Genomic DNA, 13875 nt, shown 5'->3' with positions numbered 1-13875 from the left:
AAAACTAATCTTGACAGTATTTTTTTTCCTGCTAGCATAATCGAAGGAGGCAGTTTAGCGCGACTTTACCACACGGAACAAATACAGCTGTCACTGATTACTACAAGCACTTTTATAGTGAATGAGACAAATTAATTTTGTAAAACACAGTGAGGTAAATTAATTAACCCTTGGTGTGAATGAGTTTGGAGACTCCAAGTAGAATACATTTGTTTCCTGTAACACTTTCAATCAAACTTATCAGCAAGTCAATTCTGTTTCTAACATTTGATAGAACACAGTTACCTCGTTAATGAAAAAATATGGTATATACAGTAAAACTTAATTTCGTCCTCGATCTATTGACAAAGAAATCAAGCAATGCACTTTTGACGCAAATTGTTACCTTGAAATAGGCTTACTAAAGGTTCGACCACAGTGTTGCGTTTTTTTCGTTACAAAATCAACTTGCTCGGCTGAGTTATTTCCAGTTTATATTAGGAGGAGATCGCGTTTCTTTAAGCTTCGTAATACTAAGTGCTGGCTGAGGCAACTGATCAAAAACAATAGCGTTCATTCTGTAACTGAAGGTACTACGTTTAACACTTCATCCTCTTTCCCAGATCATTTCAGTCGGCCTTACTCTAAAATATTACTCTACTTTCCGAACTGACCAAATGATAGTGCACGTGTTCTATATGACTTCACACAATAACAACCGTCCTTTCGAATCAAGTTATAATTACGGCCCAGTGTGTGATTGAGTAAAAAACCGATTCCTTCACAAGACCACGACGTTTCTTTCAAAAAAACTCACCCCATTGCATTTTCTTTTTTTTTCCCGGCTAGACTGCGCAAAAAGCTTGTAAACTGCGACGCGACGGTGAAGCCTTTGTGTGGGAAATTTTTTGAGACGTGATCAATGAATGATCCTTCATTTGTTTTATGTTTAACAGGTAATATTTACCTTTCTCCAAGAAAAACATTTTCGCGACCTCAACTGTCATAACTATTTAGGCAAATTAACGAAACCAGATCTTTCGTAATGAAATTTATTTATACTCAAGTGTTCTGGAAGAAAGACATTGTTCCGCCCACGATCACAGAGCGCAAATCAGCCACTTGCAAACATGCTAACAGACAGTCAACTTGAAACAATAATATCAGGAAGCGCTGGAAAGATTGTAACAAGTGTTTGGATATCTAGTGTACACATTCAAGCTTCATTAGTGGCGTGGAGACGAAAGTTAGTGGTAAATCTTGTCGACAGATTCTCGTGCCAAAGTTGAACTTGCCTCAAAAATAAAATAGGAAATCACCTTTTCTTGGAAAGATGTCTAGTAACGATAGCGCATGTTGAGAAACTCAAACTGCAGACATTTATACTTCTTAGTTTAATTCTTGAACAAGATTTTAAGCCAACATTATCTTTCGCTGCTCATCTTAGTGTATATTTTTCTCAAGTATCACTTGAAACTTTGTGTTCACTGAGTTAAGTGTCAGAGATCGATACTACACAGCTACTATCTACATGAACGATTTGAATTACTTGAACCTTGGACAAGCATATCGGTAATTCTACCAAACGTTTCACGCCTGATGTTGTGAAACAGCACAAAAAGGCTAGTTGGAAATTAAAAGACTTGTATAGAACCTAATCAAGCAGCTGTTTTTGACAAAGCAAATAGATAACAGCCGCGATTAAGTAAACTTGTCTATTGCGTTGTGTCTTGAAACACCCATTGTATGTTTCGCATGACACATCAAATAGGGACCTAGAGCCGCCGGAAATTTGTACGAATGACTCAAACATTTGAAATGTTTGGAAATTTGAGGAAAAGCATCAGAGATCGGAAATTAAATTGCTACAATGGCCTTCCTTGTCAAATATTTAATGAAAAGGCCACTTTTCTTTGTGCAGATTCAAAGCTTTCTACACTGAAGTCATGGCGGCCTACCATATCGTGTCGTTTACAGTTTCAGACAGGTCCTAGACCGGTAGCGAACGTCAGTTAGAGAATTTACTCGACACTCAAAGCTGTCAGCCACGTTAGAAGAGACTGACGCATAAGATAAAGTATCAGACAAAAGATATTCCCTATTCTCTTTTCTGGTACCTAAGAGTGCGTTTTGACTTCGGATAGTAGTTTGCTATGTCGGACAAGAACGAAACCACAAGACAGAGATTTGTTAAGGTACGTGTGGGCTAAGCTTTTTTAACTTTTGGTCAGTATAGAAGGTCTGAAAACACGCATGCTCACGGTAAAACGCGGCTAAAGAGGGGTCGATACGATAGCACGCTTAAATCATGCGAAACCAAAGAATAGTGGTTTGATATTGTAAAATAGTACTTGACAAATGAGAGGAGCCAATAGTGAATGAGAATAGCCGTGGCGACGATGGAAATGGATTACGATAAGGACAAACTTTGTAACGCGAGGTTTCTGGCGCGCTTTCCATTTGTATGGATAAAGCAGTTTTTCTGGTGGCAAACCAAGTGGAACTAGCCTTTCCACTGAAAATGTTTCGGAAAATTTGGACCTGATACCTTTTACCGGAATAATCGGAAAATCCTTATAACATTTGCTTTTTTACACTATTCTCATACTCCTTGATAAAAAAACGCAGTCGATTCGGTGGGACATGAAAAGAAGCAGTCCTTTCCATTGTAAGATTTTCAAATGTTGTCAAATTAAAGGTACAGACTCATCCTGTCTTACTTTGTTTACAGAAAATTTGTACTGCTCCGTTTAGCGGAGAATTCTCACCGGTTTTTCCACGCAAATGAAAAGCCCTCCTGGTTTTAGGTTTGCAACAGATTCTCTGTAAATTAGCGAAGATTGCTCTTACAACAAGTTAAGTGGACAGTAAAAGTAAGGAGAATTGCTTTGTATATAATTTGTCTATTCGCTTTTATTCCCGGTGTAACCTTAAACTTTAAGGCAACAAATGTTTCTGAGAAACATTTGTTGCCTTGGTTAGTAAGGTAGTTACCAAGGGGTGATGATGTCTAACCTGTTGATCGCTATTCACGTACACCTTTGAGTACTTTTAATTATTTGTAATTAAAAACTATGAGAGGGGTCACCTAGGTCGTTTGGAAGAAAAACGAGCATTTATTTCCCTGACGAAATTAGCTTGAACGAAGTCTCACGATGTTGCGAACGTGCGCGCACGATAATGACATGCGATTAACTTTCCTGATTAATAAGAAACTCTGACCAAGTCCTACAACGGTTTCATAATCTGTGCAAATGCTGAAAGTTGAGGTATTCCTACTCTAGCACCAGAATATCTAAACAAAGATTCCGGGCCGGATGGAGTTTTTGTTGAGGTTTTGGATTAACATGATCACCTTCACAAACAATTCTCTCGGAGTTTCTCTTTAATTGCGCGAATTCAATGTCTATGATTACACTTTCACTTTCGCGAACTTCCCTATAAGACCTATATGACACGTGAAATTCAACAGGTATGAGCTTATCTCCTAGCGTAGGGACAGACGGACTTTCGTACGTACGAACAGTCACGTGACAATCAAAGTTTTTTAGATCGATGGGTTACCAAACTTTCTAAGGTATGGGGCTCCATTCATACGTCTTCGGCTCGCAGGAGCTCCGCTATAATGAACAGATTTAATGAAAACTCCTTCACGGCGTTTTCAGTATTCAGGTCATTATCACTGATAGTTTTCTGTTGTATTGCAGCCAGCCATTATTAGGATGAATAACAAACTGAAGGTGTTGTTATTTACCGTTGTATTACTGGCAAGTATAGTTACCGAGGGTGAAAGTTTCACCAGCGCACATGGCGGAGTAGGACGCAAGCGATCCACTAAACAGGTAAAACTAGACTGACCAACTAACCGACTGGCCAACTGACCGACTGACTGACTGATTGACTGACTGACCGACTGACCGACTGACTGACTGACTGACCGACCGACTGACTGACTGACTCACTGACTGACTGACGGACCGACCGACCGACGGACCGACTGACTGACTGACTGACTGACTGACCTGACTGACTGACTGACCGACTGACCGACTGACCGACTGACCGACTGACCGACTGACCGACTGACCGACTGACTGACTGACTGACCAATGACTGACCGACTGATCGACCGACCGACCGACTGACTGACTGACTGACTGACTGAAACTAAACCGAAAGCTTCAATTGCCCACAGAATGCATTGCACGCCCACAATATAATCAATAATGATCGAAATATGGTCTGTCTTCTTTAATTTTAAGCTTTCGGAAGTGAACAAAGTGCTGCCTCTTAGAGAAAGACATTTTCGACTGGATCAAGAGGTAAATTAACACAAATAGTTTATTCCAAAGCCTTGATTAGGACAGACATAAACCTGTATTACCCTATCGCCTCGTGTGCCACTTTTTTGTTCCTACCACATTTACACGTCATCTGTGATCTATTACTGAACAGACGCACGGCAACATGGAATCTATTTGTTTAACTGCTGATTTTTTTGTGTGTTCAAAGGACTCTGACGTAGTACGTGTTCGAAGGAATCACCTCTGTGAGCTTGCCAAGAGGACCTGTTGACGATCAATTTAACAAAAGGCGTAAAAGAACTTATTCTTGCCTATTCTCAAAATAACCAATTCTCGACTAAATAGATTGTTGAATTGAAATAAAAGAATAACCCATGGCCAAACATACTATTTGTCTTCAAATGTCCAGTAGGAAAGCGATCTCCATTCAAAAGAAATGAATTATTTCTAAGTTTCTAGGATCGGTTATACGTACTCAAAGGGTTAAACCTACCACAAACATTGCTTAGTGGAGCAACAATGTTAAGTGCAACATATTAAGAGGAAATCCGATGGGAGATCGAGCAATTTCAGTTCTAAGTGGACAAAGATCTGGTACCAGAATAACTTAGGTATTTTACAGTCCTTTTCACATATATAAATATAGTTGCCTCAAATAACATCGACAACAATTTCCCATGGGAACTCGAGGAAATAAATTTCAAAGTTCAGAGAAACTGTACACAGGAAAACTTCATCATCAGTTTCATTTCACCAGTACTTCCAAGTGTTTCATACAAAGTTCAAAATTTGTTTTCGACATTTAGTGTTGTTAGAAATGATTTTTTTTTTTTTTGGAGAAGATATCTAACATATAGTCGCATAGAAGATTGAAATACAATGTAAATAATCTCGGTACAGAGTTTTTGTCCACGTGTTACTCGAACTTCTTTTGGATTCCTTAATTCTCCTCACTGGTCACCGATGAAATGAATTATTTCGTTAAGTTTCTGGGATCGGTTTAACCCTAAGGGTTTAAGGCCGAGACACACTATGCGACAAATCGCTGCGACACGTCGCCGTGACAGGTTGCTGCAACAAATCGCCTCGTGTGACATGTGAAAATCATTGTCGCTGAGACAGAATTTTGTCGCTGCGATCTGTCGCACGAATTCAAACTGGTTTGAATTCGTGCGACGTATCGCAGCGACAAGCGCAAACAGCCTTGTCGCAGCGTGTGTACGCTTCTGCGACAAGTCGCTGAGACAAAATTTAAATCAACCAATGAGGGAGCGTCAATTATTTTCCCATGATCCCTTAGAAAACCATTCAAAATGGCGACCGCACATGTGGAACAACATAAACAACCACGATGGCCAGTTCCTTAAAAATAGCGTAATAAGCCCCTCTTTCTTCTCTTCTTGACATCCATTGTCGTGTCCAGCATCTTCTTTCGACATGTTTATATTCTTCGTCATGTAACAGCATCATTAACAGAACTAAAAGCTTCTTTTTGTTTGACCTTCGCTGTATTCGCTGGTCCGCCATGTTAGATTTGAAAACTAGTTCACATTTTCCCTCTTCTAAATTCGCTTCCGTGCACCGAACAAGTGTCTAGCTTGTCGCAGCGACTTGTCGCAGCAGCAGTGCAGACGAGGCGACTTGTCGCAGCCACGGAGCGACTTGTCACCGCGATTTGTAGCATAGTGTGTCTCGGCCTTTAAACTTGCTTTAAACACTGCATGGTAGAGCATCAATCTTATATGCGAACTATTTATTTCTCCTCACTACACTGTAGTCGCTCTACATTTCTTTCAATGTCAATTCTGAGAATTTCACCATTATCACAATACCCTTTTGGAAATGAGTTCATTTCAGCTTGTCACCTTTCTGCTTTCAAATACATTCAAAAGAAAAATAAAACCGTACGATGATTACCGTCAAACTTCCCATAATAACGAAATGTGATTTGATCTTACCCACACGGTTCAATTCCTGAACATGTTTATAGGAGAATTTTTGTTGTTGTTTTGATACACTATTTTAAATGGCACAGGACTATGTTACAATAATTCAGCATATTATATCATACTACATTAAACTATATTTAAACTACATTGCACTACCTTACACTACATTACTTCCAAAGTTTAAAGGAGAAATATTTAAGAAATAGTAAACATGTACCGTGTTTCTGTCGAGTTATAGAAGCACGAGGGGAAGTTTGGGAGAACGAGAAATGCTGCCGGACCACGAGCCGCAAGCAAGTGTTTCCACAGCTTTTACAAGTTCTCCCAAGCTTTCACGAGTGTTTGTATAACTCGATAGAAACACGGAGAACATGTTTTTTATTTCTTTTAGAAAACACCGCGACGAAAAAAAAGGAAAACAACTTGTTAACTTTGATTATCAAAATGTAAATTCTCTTTGTTCGCGCCATCATTAGGTCAACAGCTCGTGGTAGTTCTGTGTTTTTATCGAGTTATGGAAACACGATTTTTACACCCGCTTTCAGTGTTACGTGCATAGCAACTATCTTTCGACATGCCATCTTTCGACATGCTATGTAACCAACCTACGTCAAAATGTAAGCACAACGGGCTTCTTTATGGTCAAACTCAACTTTTAGTCATGAAAGATGGATTTATTTGACATCAAACTAAGGTTAGGAGATCAAGAAGTCATTCTGTGAGAGATAAATCGACTGTTTTGAATGTGTACATCTTTCGAATATTAACTGAGCAGTAGCGGCCCAATTCTACCGGAAGTCACTATTGAGAGCCGATCGACTACACTAAATTCACTTGAATTATCCCGTAAATCGGGAGTCCACAATCTTTTTCATTCATTTGAGTTCAGTAATTATCATATACTTGTCATTTGTTCCGCTAATAACCGGAAAAATTGCCAGTTTCACGGGTAAACGGTCTTTCAGCCGTTTACATAGCATGTCGAAAGATGTCGCCTATGCACGTAACACTGAAAGCGGGTGTAACCAATCAGCGCGCGTATTTTCTTAGGACTGTTTTCTAAAAATCATTAATGTCAAGAATTGTCGTTCACATATTACTTGTAATCGGACTACAAAACTGTCGAATTGGAAATAAATTGGATCAAGAAAATCAACAAAATTGCGTTGTGTTGTGAGCAAGGTCCAATTTGTATTTTTCTGATGTTTTTTTTCGTTCTGTTATTTACATCAAAATGGACAAGCATGAAGACCTATTGTTTGTAATATGATTTAATTATATTGTGAAGTATCTCGTGGGTTAAACTGTCCAAATTATGCATTGATGTGCACTCGTATCCAAATTAAGTATTAATGCAACAAATTGCGATTAAGCAAGGTGAGATTAAGTGAACACACAACGTCTGTCAGATGGGAGATCTATATAAAAAAGAAATTATCTGAAAATATCGCTTGTGCGAGTGTTGACTTGTCACGTGGCAAGTCGCTGTGGGAGGCGCAGCGGCCTAATGGTTAGCGCGTTGCATTCTGGATCGAGTAGTCTGGGATCGAGCCCTGGACGAGGTCACTGTGATTTGGTCTTGGGTAAGGCAGTTTGCCTTCACAGTGCCTCTCTCTACCCAGGTGTATAAATGGGTACCGGCGAACTTAATGCTGGGAGGTATCTCTGCGATAGACTTGAACAATATTTTTTAACCAATACTGTATCTTTCTATACACTTGAAACTTCATTTTCGCTAAGTAGAGTATCAGAGATCGATACTACATAGCTATGTACTAAATTTAAACGACTTATGCGTGGACAAACATAGGTAACTCTACCAAATCTTTCACGTCATGATACAGTGTGAAGCAACACTACAAGGCCAGTTAGAAATTAAAAGACTCGTACAGACCCAATCACGCAGCTGTTTTTGACAAAGCTATAGCATTATTAATACAATGTTCGCACTTTTTAAAGCATTATAACTTAAAGGAGCTCAGTCACGTTTTGCGCATATTGAGAAGTTTAGCCTCAATTTTTCAAATTCGTCGTTTGTAATCCATGTTAATCTTCTCCATCCTTAGCCATCCTTATTCTTTTATGGTTTATCATTATCTCTTTAGTGGTTTTCTGTCTTATTAAACAGTTATTTTCAGGTTTCCTACCATTTAAAGGTAACTCCTTTAAAAACTTTCTTCTTGCTTTTGCTACACGGTCATAACACGGCATTAGAAAACTGCAATTGTAAATTCTGTTTATTTACTTATCCAGCAGATCTGGGAATTTTAACTTGCCTGGTTAGACCTGGCTACCAATAAAAGCTAACCAATAAAATTTATGAAAATGCCATATTCGAAAAACATCTGAGCTAAACATGGTAATTATTTCCTTCGGAATTACCTTTTTGCTGTTATATACACAGGAACGATGTCATTTTGGGAACATAAGTTTAAGTGGAATCTACAAGCATAATTTGTGAACTTTGGCATATAATAATCTTTGGCAAAATTCGACACAATTGAAAGAAGTCTTTTTAGGGGCACAACTGGCCAACTTCTATGCGCGCCCCGAGAAACTATTACGCTTTTCCTGTGCTTGTCTCAACTTCCCTCGTGTCCTAAAAGTCGAAAAATACCCGCCAAACATGGATCGGTTCATGATCCCGATCGCAAGAGGGGATTAGTTGAACACATTTAAAGATGAAAATTGGAATACTGCCGGGGAAGTCGACAATGAAACAAACTTAGAGTGAGCCAGCCGTCAAATGGTTACGTCTTATACCTAATCGTAACTATTGTGGTACGCTTCGGTGGTACATGTCAGAGCCATGGTTCGTACTTATGGAAGATCGAGGCATATTCTTTGAAAAGACCAAACGAGCGTGATATATATACCGCCGAAGCGTACCACAAATGCTACGATTAGGTCAGTATCCTTTACCGCCGTTCCCAAATTGGGCCAAAGATCCCACCATATCGGGTCAGTGACTTGATATCGCAGGATATCAGGACAGTAGACACGAATTTTGATTGGTTCATTGAGAATTTGGGTACCTTAAAAATTAATATACTCGTTGTTGGTACGTGCAAACCCTAGCGCTTACATCATGCAGAGTGACATCTTTGTGACCGCCGGAGAAATCTGTGCAAGTGAATATTTGAAAGATCATATATTTGAACTGGGGAGAAAGATATAAAGACATTTGTATTTGCATTTGCATTTGTAGAAATAATCCCCAGGACAGAAACGACTTCTTATTACAGACACGTTTGCGTTAAAGATGTTACAACTGAGTGACAACATATATCATTCTTTAGTGGAGCTTATTTATTTACGCGTGGGCGCTTTTTTCATAAATGACTAGCAATGTTTAAACGTTCTTCCTCAGTAAAAGCCTGTAAGAACCTGAGAGGTTCTCCCTTTGTAAAACAATAGCACTGAAGCCAAACCTCATTATTAAAAATAAAGATGAAATCAATTAAAACCTTTGTGTGCGGCTTTCCTTCCTTTCGTATTATCAGGTGATTATTGGTATTCACCAAGGTTTACAATTACACTAATGGAGTGATCTCTGAATGGCGGAAAACTCTTCACATTTTTCTTTTTGAACGGAACCCACGGTGGAAGCCTAAGATAGCATTTATTCATGACTGTATAAATTAATTCCATTAACACTAGACAACACGTGTTTCTCGCTTATGATCTCATCACTGCACATATGAATTCTAAAAGTTTTGTTAGGGAGATTTCCATAAGGATAACCCTCCACTCACGAAAAGTAAATGACTTTCAAAGAAGGTATTATCTGAAATTTTCGATTCATGACTTTACGATTGTGTTAAGTCCAGTTTTGAAGGTTGAGGGTATTTTAATAACTCCCCATGAAATTTATATTCTGTTTCTTTGTCCCGTCAACTGATGAACTGGCGCGATCATCTGATAAAACAGTTCACAAAGCCAAACCCACTGATATTAGAGAACAATTACAAGATATTATCAGAGAGATTATTTATTGAACACGATTTTGGCATATGATTTTGGCATTTTATAAGAGAAACATGTTTAGCTCGAAAAAGGTCGTTTCTGAAGAAAAAAAAGCGCTTATGATTGTCGCGAAGAAAGTGACTTGAAGGCGCGCACGTTTCTCAGCAGATTTAAACTCACTGAAGGTTTCATTGTTTTATTTTTGTGAAATGGCAAATAAGACACGTTTGATTCTTTATCTTTCATTTACGATTTTAAATGGTAAAGATTGAGCACACTGATTGAGTACATTGCTAGTCTTCCACGTAAGGCGTGTGTAAACAAGGACAGTTTAAAACGCTGCAATTCACCTTTCCTTCCTTCCTAAACGGATATCTCTGGGGGCGTTATCGATAGAGGACGTGGGAGTCGGACGTTTCTCATTAGCCATTAGCATGACTATTACATTACCATTTCTCATCATAATATAATTATTCCGCATAATTAACTTCTTCATCGATTAAAATAGTTACTCAAAGGGGCCATGAAACCATTAATTGATTTAATATTAGTATGTCGGTGTTCAAGCTTTAATATTATCAAGCTAACAAATTTGACCTCCCGATGTATTCGTTGAAAAGGGGTTAAAAATAAGACTTACTAAATCACTTGTCACTTGGTGTATTCTAAGATTGCGTATTGATGAACCTGCTGCGAAAAAAACTCTTCAGTTTTAAAGTGGAGAAAGGAAATTAAATCAATTGAGAGAGAGAGAGATAAGTGAAAAGCTTTTTTTCAAAAAATTCTCGACGATGAAAAAGATTAATAAGTTCAAATTCTTACTCGATCTAACCAGCCTCAGTGATCTAATTTAAACTGAACTAGCTGGATTTCTACTCTATTCAGTTTTGAGTCAATAATGTGTTGCACCACGTTTAAATTTTTGAAAAAGGTGATTTTTAAATTGCGACATAATGCAGTCAACCGTTTGTAATGTTAAGTATGCTTTGAAAAAAGTGAGTGGGAGGTTTACTGTGCTCGTTTAGGAGATAAAGGACAATTTTTTTTTTCCTGTCGAGATTAGCTTGAAGAGAGTCTCACAATACGTTGTGTACGTGCGTACGCGCTAATGAATGTCGTGAAAAATTACACGCAGCAAGGATGCGTGATGCAATTCATTAAAATCACCCTGCACGTGTTCTTCAAGTTTCAAGACTAGTGGAGGTAAGAAATCTCCCCCGCACACATCGTTAAAAGGTTGCAGTTACGCAGCCTTCCTGCCTAATAAGAAACTCAGGCCAAGTCCTACAATGGTTTCATAATCTGTGCAAATTTCGAAAGTTGAGTCTACTCTAAGCACCACAATATGTAAACAAAGATTCCGGGCCGGATGGAGTGTTTGCTGAGGTTTGGATAAACATGACCACCTTCGCAAACAATTCTCTCAGAGTTTTCCCTTTAATTGCGCGCATTCAATTTCCTCATTATCTGCCGCAAGACTGTTGCACAATGATTACCCTTGGCGTTTCCTTATGACATGCGAAATTCAACAGGTAGGAGCTTATCTCCTATTAGCCCCGACGAAGTGTATCTGGTTACATTCCTCGCAAACCTTATATTGAACCGATTGAAGGAAAACTCGTTCACAGCGTTTTCAGCATCCAGGTGATCATCATCTATTTCTGTTGTATTGCAGCCAGCTATTATAAGGATGAATGCCAAACTTAAAGTGTTCTTATTTACCCTTGTATTACTGGCAAGTATGATTACCGAAGGTCAAAGCTTCAACAGCGCATCTGCTCCAAAGGGCAAGCGATCCACTAAACAGGTAAAAATAGCTAAATACATTAGAAAACGAACAAAGCAAGTTACAACAAGAGAAGTGTTGAATGTGTGAGTTGGTGAGTGAGCGAGTGACTCCCGATCTACGTTCCTACTTGACTGACTAACTGACTAACTGGCTGACTGACTGAATGACTAACTGACTGACTGACTGGCTGACTGGCTGGCTGACTATCTGTCGCTGTCTGTCACTGAAGGCAGAAGACTTCCACTGTGTACAGAATGAATTTAACGCACACATTATAGTCAATAATGATCGAAATATATTCTGTCTTCTTTAATTTCAAGCTTTCGGAAGAGAGCAATGTGCTACCTCTTGGAACAAGGAATTTTCGACTGGCCCAAGAGGTAAATTAACACTATTCTTCGTTCCATAGCATCAAATCCCTTTGGCTCCTGATCGTATACGAGGGTCTGGATGGGGATACTGGGATATCAACTATCAGTTAACTGTTTTTGGTGAATTCTCAGCTAAAAGTAGATTTTCAGATCTCGGATCTCATTTCTCAACTGGCATTCTCAAGCTCATTAATAATTCATCAATTGTAAGTTTAAACAAAGAAAATCATGACCGTGACAGTACTTGGATATCTGATCTTAATTGGCATACATTTTTACGATTTTATTCTTCCGTTTTCTCCTTAGATTTAGTGTCGATTGAGAAGATATATCAAACACTCAAGACAAACACCTCGAAGTTCGTCAAAAATACTTCGCCGCGCGTCTCATTTTCAACTCTCTCCTCCTTGTTTGAAATTAAATGTGGTCAAACACAGTCTTTCGCGTTTCATACATTACAAATCAACTCCACTTGAGCAAGTTTTATCTTTTTCTTTTATGCCTTGTATTTTCTGATCAAGTATCAGTAGAGCGTTTTCACGGGGGTATAATGTTGTTACCGAACTGAGGGAAGTTTCACATAAGAAAGGAACTTACATCAAGAGTAAACGAGGGAATTTCATTTTTGGATGTAACACAAACATGGCCGCCATGACGTCATGGGAAATCGTTCTATACATCTTTATCCTGTTGATTTCTTTTGTGTTCAAAGGACTCTGACGTAGTACGTGTTCGAAGGAATCACCTCTGTGAGCTTGCCAAGAGGACCTGTTGACGATCAATTTAACAAAAGAAGAACAAAGGCTGAAATGAACTTGTTCTTGAAAAAACGTATTCTCAAATAAAAGATGTAGTACTGCTAAATAAATTGATGAATTTCTAACTAAATAAAAGAAAGAACCATGGCGAAACAAATAATTCTCTTTAAATGTCCGATCAAAAAGCGCTCTCCATGCAATGAAAATGAATTATTCGTAAAGTTTCTAGAATCGATTTAACTTTAAGGGTTTAAACCTGCTTTATACACTGCATGTGGAGCCACAATGTTATGTGTGAACTATTATTTCTCGTCAGTACACTGTAGTCGCTCTACATTTCTTTCAGTTTCAGTCCTGAGAATTTCACCATATATAATCACAAAACCCTTTTACAAATGAGTTTATTTCTGCTCATCACCTTTCTCCTTTTAAATATGTAAATATGTATATCAACAATTGGCGTCCTTATATTATTTGTAATCAGACTGCAGAGCTTTCGAACTGGGAAAATTGGATAGTGAACATTTTGACGCCACCAAAATTGTGTGGTGTTGCGAGGCATGTCCAATTAGGTATTCTCTGAAAATTTTTTAATTTTACACAATGGAGAAGCGTGAAGCCCTCTCTCGTGTTAAACTGTCCAAATTATTTGTTAATTTGCACTCGTTTTCAAATTAAGAACTATTAAACTAAGATTAAGTGAAAACACAACGTCTGTCAGATGGGAGACATCTGACAGACAATTATAAAGATAATCAT

The 13875-nt window shown here is 38.5% G+C and overlaps 2 long non-coding RNA genes across 2 annotated transcripts; both read left to right on the top strand.

The window, feature by feature from the left end:
• Positions 1-1710: 1710 nt before the first annotated feature.
• On the top strand, positions 1711-5127 carry LOC145463167 (uncharacterized). Its single transcript, XR_014041297.1, has 4 exons — positions 1711-2174; positions 3687-3821; positions 4242-4301; positions 4492-5127. It is a non-coding gene; the product is annotated as an uncharacterized LOC145463167 (long non-coding RNA).
• A 5819-nt stretch (positions 5128-10946) lies between these two features.
• On the top strand, positions 10947-13383 carry LOC145464336 (uncharacterized). Its single transcript, XR_014041417.1, has 3 exons — positions 10947-12005; positions 12308-12367; positions 13071-13383. It is a non-coding gene; the product is annotated as an uncharacterized LOC145464336 (long non-coding RNA).
• Positions 13384-13875: the final 492 nt, after the last annotated feature.

The sequence above is a fragment of the Orbicella franksi genome, chromosome 12, assembly GCF_964199315.1.
Source record: "Orbicella franksi chromosome 12, jaOrbFran1.1, whole genome shotgun sequence".
NCBI classification, from domain to species: Eukaryota; Metazoa; Cnidaria; class Anthozoa; order Scleractinia; family Merulinidae; genus Orbicella; species Orbicella franksi.
The sequence above is the reverse complement of the archived record's forward strand: the minus strand, read 5'-3'. Positions and strand labels throughout refer to the sequence as shown.